The sequence below is a fragment of the Varroa jacobsoni genome, unplaced genomic scaffold, assembly GCF_002532875.2.
Source record: "Varroa jacobsoni isolate VJ856 unplaced genomic scaffold, vjacob_1.0 scaffold_644, whole genome shotgun sequence".
In the NCBI taxonomy this organism is placed as follows: domain Eukaryota; kingdom Metazoa; phylum Arthropoda; class Arachnida; order Mesostigmata; family Varroidae; genus Varroa; species Varroa jacobsoni.
The window spans coordinates 1-12,681 of record NW_019213546.1 but is presented as its reverse complement, the minus strand read 5'-3'; the positions used below and the strand labels follow the sequence as shown (position 1 = coordinate 12,681).

At 39.4% G+C, this 12,681-nt stretch overlaps 1 long non-coding RNA gene across 1 annotated transcript in view; it reads right to left on the bottom strand.

Moving 5' to 3' along the window:
- The window catches only part of LOC147753223 (uncharacterized), a 6,808-nt gene extending 842 nt beyond the window's left edge, over positions 1-5,966 (bottom strand). The window contains exons 1-2 of the long non-coding RNA XR_015311879.1: positions 5,814-5,966; positions 5,362-5,561 (exon numbers count right to left, since the gene is read on the bottom strand). This is a non-coding gene — a long non-coding RNA (uncharacterized LOC147753223). The remainder of the gene's footprint in view (positions 1-5,361; positions 5,562-5,813) is intronic.
- Positions 5,967-12,681: the final 6,715 nt, after the last annotated feature.

Below are 12,681 nucleotides of genomic sequence, written 5' to 3'. Positions count from 1 at the left end.
ATACATTTTTTTGGCGTCATTGGATCTATGACCCACCATCGTTCGAGCGCATAATTGATAGGGATGATTCCGACGATGAAGACGTCCTTGACTCAAACAAAAACTTTCAAAAGTTCTTGCAATGGATATTTTACAGTGATACTAGAGCCATCATTTGTGCAATGATTGTCAATTATTCGAGGAAAGACACAAAGTTTCGCTGTTGTGTTTATCCCATAGTAAACTTTACAATTCGTATGACTATGAAGAGCGCTATAAACCATGTTTTTTTTTACAGATTCGCTTTCTTTTGAAATAACATCTCAACGAGCAGGAAGATATAAAACGGACGTTTGTTGTGACATGCGTTAGCTTTTTGTCAAGAAAGGGCCCGTATGCCTTGGCAAAACATAGTATATATAATATTGCATATTTTTAACAGCGAGATTTTTAACGTGTCGATATGCGCTAGCCTATGAGGAATGACTATCTCGGCACTGAGAAATTTTCCGAATGGCGTTTTTGTACACTTCGCAAGCTACGGAAACACTACAATCGAAGAACAGCACTATTCCAAACTTTTTGTTATCTAGCTGAGTGAACTTGATAGGAAAAATCTATCTCCTTAGCGATTCGAGTGGAAGTAGCTCGCCGTAAATGTAAACCTTTTGCTTTGAGTTGAGCCATATTAACTTACAAACAAATACATTGCTTTGAGTTGAGCCATATTAACTTACAAACAAATACATTCATTCAATAGCGTTCATGCTGCTGTCGGCTTCGTTCATTACTATGCATCTCGAGAACTAGTGTGCACCCATCATTACGGTGATAAGAATGCTAATGCACATAGTCTTGCGTACGAGCCCTACTTAAGTATATATGTCATAAATTAACGTACTTTTTTGTTAATATTACTTTAGCGCAAGGAATAGGCCGGCTATTGTGCGCACTTGCTATAGGGCGCAGTTCCGTAAATTCTCTCTCATGTCCCGCTTGTTCAGAAGCGTTAAAGATAGAATTTAACTATCTTCCATTCCGAACGATGAAGCTCTCACAGGGAACTCCGAGAGATCCAGCTTTTGATCTCCTCATTTCTAGAGTCAGTAATCTGCACTGTCAGGGGTACCTCTCCATCGCATAGACACTAACTACTGAAGGTCTGGCTGACTTTTCTGCTACAGGCAATAAACTCCAACGACTTCGAATGAGCTTAGCTAAGTTTATGATGTTGGCGAAGTGCTGCGTCGTATCGTAGCAAGCGATTAATAGAAATAAGCTCCAAAATGTGGCCCGAAGACACGTTCGAATTCTGCCGTGCGTGGGAAGCCTGCGCTGAGCGATACCATTCATTACATCAGCAATTTTTAGGATAAATAAACGAACTGGAGCAATGCCCTATGAACTGTCCATAGATAGATAAATAGATAGATATAAATGCGGCGTAAACTACTTTATTTGCTGTTCTACGTCAGTCGGTCAAAAATTTATTGTGTCGTACCTTCATTTGAGGTCAAGAGGTTGAGCTAACGTGCGCAAAATTTCGTAGATCCTGACAAGCCATAGCCCTGTGTATTAAACGGTTGTCGTTTCTTAGGCCAATATCTATTGTGAAAGCGCACCTGAACGCTGTCATCTGTTCCCATAGAATTCAAAATAGATGAAAAAGGAAATGTTTAAAAAAAAGAGTAAGATCGTAAGTTGAGTAATTTGAATAGCGCCGTCCTAATCTATATAGCAACCATTCATAATCTACTCGAATTTGAGTTACCAGCAATAAGCATGCATTAACCCCTATGATTTCTGCTGACCGTCAATACGACCGCCTAACTGTTATGTTTAGACCGAACGTCCTACATCTGTTTCAAATGAACCTCTGTAGGGGAACAATTCTAAACTGTTTTATTGAGTTTGTCTTTTGGCTTTGCTTCACTAGAGTTCCACCAAAGTTAGCCACTCTCGCGGAGCGATGTAGACCGTGTTGGAACCGAGGGAACGGCCTCAATAGAACGCCCTCGTCCATAATGTTATACGTGACATCCCTGTTCGGCTTTTTACGCGCTTAGTCGACCACTATTTCTGTTAACTCGACCATTGTGGACCTATCTCTCTCAATCTTGCTGAGATGATCGTAACGCCTGTGCACCGAAAAAGCGTACTAACACACTTGATTCCGTCTATGGCCACGTCGCTCCCGCTAAACGCCAAAGTTAGCAAAGGTCACAAAGAGAGTTGTTCAAGAACATATGGGTAACAAATATTCCTATATATATATATATACATATGAATGTTTGTTACCCACATGTCAAACGCACATACCTGCAACAAATATATGTCGGCACGGATATTTCGATCCTTAAATCGTAACCGAATGGCGGGGCGAAAACGTTTTCCCTTTCATTTATATAAGATTCTGCTACGATCAAAAGTTGAATTATCAGGCATCGGAATTCTATCGAATTGTAAAAGACGGAACGAAGTGCAGAACCGCAATAAAAATTGATACCCATCTAATTTTGACAAAGGATTCCTGGATACCGAGGGATCACGTCGGTGAAGCAGACGGGTGAAACTGACGTTTAAACACCACCCTACGAAGGAGGCATTCATCTTGCATTGTAAAATTTTTCCTCAGCTTCTTTTACTGAGGTGTGTTGACACAGCCTGGTCCTACAACGCTGCATCTGAAATGACGAAAAAATTAACTACGGTGCTATTCCAAATAGATGCTATTCTACTGTGGCATATGCTGCAGAAAAAGGCTTTTTTCTGGTAAAGGTCCCGATGATCCGGAAATGTTTAGCACCTCCCTCTGGGCTCTACCGTATGCGAAATAAACGTTTTGAGTTGCTTCTAGCGAAGCGTCAGTATCCCAAATGCACTGTTTTTCTTCCTACATAATCATTTTTGGAGCCCAAAAAAGTAAAATTTTGTGAATGAGACTCAACGTTTAGTTAATAGTAAACAAAAAAACTAAAGAAGACGAAACAATAGGGAAAAACCTTGTTCACTTTTCTAACAACAAATCTGGGGGAAGGTGACCTTATAATGACCACTGCATTTTGTTCTGGAAGGGGAAGACTGATTTAAAATTTCGATCGGACTTTGAGAATTTTTTGAGGGTGCACACGGGTCAGTAAATTAGTACGATTCACGTTACTAGATTGTTTTCGTTCGCTATTTGGAACAGCTAAGTATTTGTTCTACATTCCACCAAACGTTTGTAGAAAGAAACAAATAAAGCAACGATCTGTTTTTTTCTCGTCACAATTTGGGCCTACAGCTGCTACACTTCCTAGAGTAAACTAAAAGCAAACTATATTTGATGAAAGTTATAATGTTTGAATTATACCACTGATCACCCTGAAGGCCCTATGGGCCACTATATTTCGAACATATCTGAAACCCGATGTTGCTGAAGTCAATTTTCCATAGAAATTTGCGAGTAAAGCTCAACATAATAGCAATGAGTATATGTGCATATATGCTAGAATAGGACATTGTAGTTATATCGCGCTCGTTATACCGCACGTCGTTGCCAGGAACAACGTACCATTAAAAAAAATTTAACAACTTTAATGGCAAAAACGCAAACTTCAGACAGAACAATATTATCGATGAATGCACTATATTAGGGACAATAATGATCAGAAAACAGAATCTACATTAATTACACTGAAATCATGCATAAACACTACAGTTATATAGACCTTACTTTAGTCTTGTCTAGCCTAGTCTAGATAATTTTGGCGAACGCTATACACACTGTTATTGTCTTTTCTCGAACAAAATGCAAGAGCTTTATATAAACCTATAGTAAACGAGTTATAACCCTTGAAGTGCTTAACTTTGAAGTAAATGGAAAAAAAAATGCCATCAGCTTCACTAGCCATAACCACAGCTCCTTTTAGAGATTGACGCATTTTCCAATTAATTTTGCTGAGTGACTGACATCGTCGCACGAAGTCATTAGTGGCCCTTTACGTTTCGAATTTTACGTCCGGTATCGCTGTTAGGCGTTCCATTAACCTGCTGGATTCTGCCTGCAGAATTCGAACCTAGAGTACAACGGGCCTATATGGCTCTAAATTTGGCCTATGTAACCTCACTTTTGCAGCGCCATATTGGTCAAAAGGCATAGGTGGTTTCAATTGATTTTTCGCGAAAATAGTTTTTTGTAACAGTTTTTGACGGATATACTGGCAGATCTTTTCCCATGTCACCGGTTCTTTTCAACTATAGCATTAAGCTGATGTTGACCGATACTGCCCCCTCCTCTAAACAAAATTTCCTTTTCTCCAGAATGGTCATACTGACAAAGCTCGCACAACCGGTAACATTGACTGACCAGGTCTACTAAAGAATAATGTTAAAGAATAATATCAGCTTATTATTTTCAACGATGGCATAATAGAAAGAAGCGAAATTTAGGAAACAATAAAGTTCTCATAATACGACTATGTCAACCTGTTGATTTTCACACTCCTCTAGGTCCTCGCAACCTCCGCGTGTGGACGATATTGTACAATGTACAGCATAAGTAGATTTCACGTGTAACAGGTACTAACGGCCCTGATCAAGTGTGCCGCTGAGCTTAAGCTTCAAAACTATAAGACGAAGGGAAAGCTTCATAAGTTAGAGAAGAAGTTTAGCTATTCAATGGTACTTCCATATTATCTTTAAAGCACTCTACCTCCCGGAAATTAAGGCATTCGCGTCGTCACAAAGTCGAAAAATGACAAACGTAGGTCTTCCATTTAGTTTTGCCCCAGCTGTGATTGACGGCGAACGAAAACTACTAAACACAAGTAACCGCTATATTGTAACAATGTTCACATCTCACAGGTTCCATCAGCTCAAGTTCGAAGTGTAAAAACTATATGCGCAAAACATCTAAAGCCACGTGTCATATAAATCATTCTGTCTTGTATAGTGAAACCTCAAATACCTAAATAGTCAAAAACATATATATATATAAAGTTTATGTGAACATATCCAAATTATGAAATTACTAAAGTTATTATCGATTTCTAAAACTTGTTCGATAATAACTTTAATATTTCATAATTTTAATATGTTCACGTAGATCTTTTAGAGAAATAAAGCCTAATTTTGAAAACGGATTTATCTACATTTTCGTTAAAAGCACTCGCTACATTTTCATTATACATCACAAAAACGTTCTGTGAATGAGGAAAAATCTTAGTTTCATTGCATGCTATAAAACGTAAACTTGTACCTTATAGGACAAATAGGTTTTAATGAAATAACGATGACAGTAAATAACGATGGTTCTATCGTACGATTTGAGGTTACAAAACGGGTTATGTATCATCACATAACCTACTATAGATGGTTACACAGGTTCTTGTACCTACTGACCTGTTGACATGGTTCGCTTGCCTAATATGTGTATTGTTACTAGAGGTATGCTTTCGCACGTCCGACGATGGGGTCCGTTTTCCATTACGCGTTACCTGACGTCTGCCAAAGGCGAATTTAGTCAAAGCACGTTTTCTGGACGCCGGGCCGGCCGAGCCAAAGCGGCGGAAGTGATCCATGCCACGTAATGTACAGTTCATCTATTTCGTCGAACAAAGTTATTTTTTTAATAACTGAAGTTGTACCCGCAGTGGCTATTAGCGCTTTCCTCTCAACAGCCCTCATGATGTGACGCGCATGTAATTATTTGCAATAGCAAAGATTTGTATTTGTGAACTAACATAAGAGTATGAATATTTATCTCACATTTTTTTGTACTTCATTCATACCTTTGTAACATTATTATTATTATTATAACTTTTCTCGGCACCTTGTTTGTCTTCGGAACGTACTTGTAGCCTCCTAAAGTTAACCGATTCGGAAGTTGTAGTGAATTATGCAAAGCCGAAACGTACGCGTCCTTTGCGAACACGATCTCCATATTGAAACTACAGTGACGGAGACAGCTCACTATGTGAACGATGTATTCTACATGTAGAACTCATCATTAGCTCAAAACATTGCTTTCAAATCGAAAATCACTTTCATGAAAACACCCTCCGAAGGTTGACAGCTGTGGTGGAAGCTGACGCATTACAAACTCTACCTGTGTTTGGTTTATTTACTACATAAACTAGAAAAATGGACAAGTCAGTAGCAAACAATTTGAGAAGGGATTAACAACATAGCCATAGGAACGTTTGCTCTTTTACGGTACAATAGAGATTTCATCTTTTGATGAAAACTAAATCTTATACGTAGGCAACCATATCATTAATGGGCACAGCTGGATCAGCGGGACATCGTTCTAAAGTAAATATAGCAAGAGCTCATGCAGGTATTACATGCTACAGTCTCATAAGCCCCGATTTATGACTACAGCGTTCTATCAACGATTAAAGGGGATGATATAAACCCCACATTAAGCGGCTTAGATTAGTGAACAGATTGCATGTCAACCAACGCTCGACCCACTGTCGCAAGAATCAAAATGAAAAAATGTAGGAGTAATAGTTGGAAGCGCTCTGCCATCCGCCATACTTACCTGACATTGCTAGCAGAAATTGTAAGCTTTCGCTTAACAACTATATAATAAAAAAGTTACTCAAAGTTAAACATGATGCCGATTATTGTATTCCGAGTCTTCATAGGGTCTCCTATTTCAGACTCTATAGCAACGGAACAAGTATCTTAACATTAATTGCAGAAAGTCATGGATAATAACACCGAACAGTTCGATAAAAAAAAATGTAAAAAAACCAACACAGTGAAAAAGTTTGTGCTTATGTTTTACGTTGAACAGTCCAATACGTCGCACGTAAATGACTGACCAAGTCAGTTCTAACAATTATAACAGAAATGCGTAAACCAGGCAAAAAATAGGTCTCTCTATATGTATACGTATACTCGATTGGACCTATGAAGAGCTCTCCGCGTGTCGCGCCATTATAGATTTAAATAAAATAAGTATTCTACTCTAATCGTTTGATAATTTCTATGTCTAATATGTATATATATATCTGTTGTCTTTTCTCTTTTTTGCTTGCGTCGGTCAATTTGGGTTAGACACATGAGACCTATATAGATTCATTCATCACCTGTAGCAAGCCTAATCAGGCCGTTCCGGACTAGCGTTATCATTTAAATATAGACGACAATAAACATAACAGATTAGTATTTCTGTACTCAACATAAATATGATAGATATTCTATACCAATTCATGTTTACCAAGATTAAGCGGAATACAACAAAGCTAGTTGGTCTGCAGTGACTATAAACACACTTAGATGGGCAAGCAGAACGTAAGAGATGGGTACTTCCATGAAGGACCAAGACAGGAAAAGGAGATAGGCGTCTTAACAAAATAGCGTGGCTGGATCGTGTCTTGATCGGCTGCGGGTAGCCAAGCCGAGACGCTTTCGTATGTGACGATGAAGAATCGAAATAAGGGCTTATAAAAATTACTGCGCCAACCACTCATGTAATCACTACGCCACAATTGAGCCATCTCATTGTTTAACCACTGTACTGTATGGTCCACGCATGCTGTGTTCTCCTCTAAATCGCCGAAACGCTCCGTACTTCGAATAGAAATTCCCAATTAACTAACATGGGGCAATGGTAGTAGAAATATTATTAACCATTCATTGGATAATATACCTTGCTATTTGCGACATTCATTAGATATTCAGGGCTGCCTTAGCTAAACAGGTTCGAAATTGATTTCTTCTTCTATTGTGTTTTACCTAAAGGTTTTGTTATATGTGCCTCTTATATTTTACTTAATCCACTGTGCTATTATTGAGAATTCAAAAGTACTATTAAGTTACTATTATTATTAAAATCGGAATAGTTATATGAATATGCTTCTATAATCATATATATATGACATAATTCCTGTAATAGAAAGATCAAAATCCAAGGCAGCCATTATCGAACTTACATCGCTGTGGTGTAGTAGTGGTCGCCGATCTGAGCTTTATCAGATCGTGCCACAAGAAGTGTTTTCTTCATCATTGGCTTAGCTCAAAGCTCGCCTCTAAACTTGAACTTCAATCGCTAATCAACACGTAGTTCAAGGTAGAACAACCGTTTTCCTCTAATAGTTTTTACTATTTTTAGGTCTACTTCCAGTGAACTTACCTATGTACTTCGGTTCATTCCACTTCGATGGGCAAAGGGCTAATTGTCGCACTTTGCCTCAAATCAAAGACACGTGGGCGAAAAAAGGCGAACATAACTCGGATTTGAGCAGACGTCCCCCGCAGCCGGCGGATAGAATGCCTAACGGCGGTGCCGGACGTAAAACTGGAAACACTTAGTTTTCAATTGCAGACATGTTCCTGACATTGACCGTCGTAGTCACTTTGCGTGGTCAACCACTATCCTCGTTATATGTCTTCATGCGTGACCGTATTTACTCGTAAGCCTCCCAGCTGCTGTAACAGCCTTCGCTCTCTCCTGTTCTCAGGCATCGAGGCAGCACTACCGCCAGGGACAAACAGATCCAGCAGAGGCTACCACTAGCTGCTGCGCGGTAGGAAGCCTCTTCTAATGAATAAGTGAACCGAACAACGTAAAAAACAGGAAAGAGCCTCACCGCAACGATTATCGCTCATGGCTCACTCTGTTTATCTCTGTTCTGGAACCTTTTTTCTGCTTGAGGCTCGCTCGCTCACTCTTGCCATTTTCATTGAAGTTATAGTCAGTCGGACAGAGAATAACAGGCGATTCGCAAGACCTTGCTCGGATTCCATCCACTTTGTATTGATTCAAAGCTGAAGCGGCTGATCGTTTAGCGCTAAGCGGCAGTACGTTTATGTAAGTCGTTTGATGCCATCTTAGAGCGAAAAAGCGTCTTGTTGCTGTTCCTGAAGGAACTGAGGTAAACACCTCTGTCAAGATCCGTGTCATGCCAATTTAGCAACGTATGTCAGGGTAACCTCCCTTATTAAGCCCACTTCTAGGGGACTCTTTGTTCGTGTTTAATGTAATAATCTCTGATGAATTCAAAAAATCGGTGCAGCTTACCCAGGAAACTTTAGTAGACTCAGGTGCAGAGCGATGAAACTGGTGTTTGAGACGTGACTTTGATAAAATAAAAGAGTTTTTTTTTTTTTTTTTTTTTTTCAGGTAGAAAACGTTGTGCCACTATTTCTTTGTCGTCGGTTAGGGCACACTTCACCTACAGGACTTTCAATGTCCACATTTCACTCTGTGCCTGTTAGATAACAACTCTTTCCAGCTGACTGTCGTCTCCTTAGCTAGCTATTTTTTGCCCGTAGGAGGCTTTTTTCATGTATTAGATAGGCATCTAAATTAGTACAACTGTCGTCGGCGGTGGCAAAACGTAGTTGCGGCCCACTTATGACAGATTCTTCGAGGAAAGTTGCTCGTAGGTGAAAAAAACGAATTCAGTTTATATAACGATTTTGGCAAGTCCTAACGCAGACTCAACATGGTAGCTGCTAACGAAAACTACGTTCAGGAAAAGTATGGCACAAACCTTTCATCGGTTCAATGAGGTAGTACCTTTTAATTTTCTTTTTGCATACGTCAATTCTCACTTAGTTTAAGGACACTTGGCAAATTCCCAAAAAGTCCAGACTGGCCGGATCTAATGATCGGTACACGTTTATTCAAGGAGCTTTTCAATCCAACTCATATTGCTAAGTCGATCACCGTCTTAGTTGAGCATTGGGTTTTAAGCTTATTTCTGTACCGTCGGGCCTTTTGACAGCTTTCTACGTGAAACTTTCATTTTGATCAATTGCAAAAATTGTCCTTCGTTTGAAGCGATACCTTCAAGTATACCTGAATCAACAGTACCCAGCAGAAGATTTGCTGATCAAAGCAATTTTACCCAGGCGCTTCGCCCTTGAAATTAAACTAAAAAAAGATAAACAGAAAGTAACAATATTTAGATCACCAGTTTCGGATGTCTATTCAATTGAGACCACACTTAGATCGCGTCAAAGGTTGATATATACATATGTGTGTATAAAGGACGTGCGTACAGAGTAGATATTTATGTAAAGTTCAAATGGTCGTTTATGGAAGTGTTAAAATTGACAAATAATATACAGGGGAATCTACACACTATTCTTCTATGTACCCTTGAAGCAGTGTCTAATGGCTCACGTACTATATACATATAATTACTATTTTCTGAATAAATAATAAGTACTCAAATATTAGAAATTTGGTAGCTTACTTCGAGACAAATTAAAAGAGCATCTATATGTCTATAAGGATGGAACAGATATAACTCGCAGGTCGTCCAAAAGGACCAAAAGGCACGCTGAAGCGAACCATTATGTCACATAGTAAGCATATTGTATTTGTGTATTGAATTATAATCCACTAATGCGACCTTGCTAGAGACGAACGCAAGTTTTACGACAACCTGGGTCAAGCCAACCTACCAATATTTGGTCTACCACTAACGCAGGTTTGACTTCACTTTTCCTTATTCGCGCTAGTGCGTTTCTAACCTAATCTACGCTATTAATAAGATACGCTATTAATATTACTTAACGAATACATAAAGGAGCACTTACTCAGCAATCCGGACACATAAGTATATGAAGTACCCTCTCTTTGAAGTGGTTTTAGCCTTTTTGTATGAAAAAGTGTAGTCCATTTAATTTGGACGGAGCACATCGGACGAGAAGGCGTCACTGAGCCAGCAACAACACTAGATGCGTAACAAAAATCACAAGATAACCTTTTACCCTTTAGGCCTATTTTCTAAAAATTAGTACAGGTTAAGTCAGTACATACAGGTAAGTCCTATAATACAGGTAAGTTCGTCAATTTTGTTTCGCCTTCAATAATTCATTGAACCGTAGCTGACGACTAAAGAACCGGAACTCTTGTCAACTAACATAAAACTCGTCTTTATACTTTTCTAATAATTGGCTAAATCATTGCAAACGGCCTGCCGAAATGTTCTTCTGAGAACCTTGTCGTTTGCTACTTTAAATGATAGGCTGGTATCCTTGCATACAATTTTTCACATTGCCGGGTAAATTGTCCCAGCTTTTTAGCAAGTCGCTACGTTAGCTCCTGTCGATCAATTCAGTTGTTGATGAGTTCCTATTTCGGTGTTCAGGCCTACCAGTCTAACGGGCTGTCATATAAGCTGTTAGATAGCTCTATTCTAGTGTCATTCACTCGAGTAGACCTACGTAGGCGCGGTCCATTAGAGGGCTGAACGCCAGCTGTCGCACTCTAAGCCATACACGTCACTATGTTTACGCTACCACTCTTCTCTGTCCAATAGTAGTGCGATCTCTATGGGGTTAGGTGACGGACAAAAGACGAATATCCATAGAGATGAAGCAACAGGTGCGTTCATTCGTGTAAAGGCCGTTCTTTAAATGACACACGCACTCAGCAGTAGCAATGGCTGCAGTGGGTATTCGAAAACTCGATTTGATGAAGCTTGCCCTCTGAGGAGGATTTCAACTGCATTCAACACTTGGACCAGAATCCGTATCGTTTGCGGCGGAACCCGGAAGAAATCCTCGAGAAAAGACTATCTTATTTGTAGATTTTCCGTGCAGCCTCAAGGGATTCGAGATCATATTGAGTCGCTCTGCTACAGATAGGTGGGATCGTCGGTCCAGCTGGCGGCATCAAAGATTGCTTGAGGCATTTCTGCCTCTTGCGGCAAAGTGGGCCATTGTGGCATCACGATCGGACCACTGCATCATCCAGCGGAAAGTTTCCACGCCGAAGATGATATGAGCTAGTCGAACGATCGTTAAACGCCCAGCACTACAGAGTCTGTCATAGAAAATAGAAGAAAAAAAATGAAGATCTTATACTGTGTTAAGTTCACGGTGTCTGCAAGAACGATTTGTTACCACACCTCTAAAAACGGAATAATCAGTTATCAGCGGACTGTATCTTATGAAGTAAAAGAATGCCTGAATGAGCAAGTTAAGAGAGGGCTAAAGGAACAGCGTTCGTAGACATTTTTATATTCTTTAATACGTATCTCCATGCAAAAATTAATATTTTACTTATCTTATATCGAGCGCGAGATCAATAAATGCAAGGGGCACAATCGTACCTGTACCGTATCGTGTAGTCTAACAACGTAAATTATTTCTTAAAACTGATTGATAAACAACGTTTCTATTTCTTGTGAGCTTGTCGCAGCTAATTAATTCATGTTTCAGGTTTTACGTCTACTAACAGATAAGAGGCCATTAACAGTATTTCGTATGATTGGTTCTGGCTAGCATGGAGTAAAAAGCATCGACGCTTCATTTCAGACCTAGATAAAACCGCATCTTAAAGTTTACTAGGTGAACATGGTACGAGTACACCTAATAGTACCGCTAACGACACTGTGCCCATAATCAGCGACGAGCTATCACTAAATCTCCGGTACATTGCTGCTCAGAGAGGCTTAGTAGCTAATTGAGGTAACGAATTATCAAGGATGAACCAAATATTGTGACAGGGCAATATTTTCCACAGGGAAGAGCTCCGTAAATTGTCGATTAACTAGTCATGTAAAAGTTTTAAATAAAACGTCTTAAAGACCTATATCTAATTAAATATTAGCGAATAATCTTAGTACCCCATGGTGGAATGGAAAAACTCAAAGATAAAACATTCATGTTCTGTTACGTGAAGCCGAGTCAGATAGTAAATGCGGTCCTTTAATGTTACCTTTTGTAAAAAAAAAAACGTTGTTCTGAGAT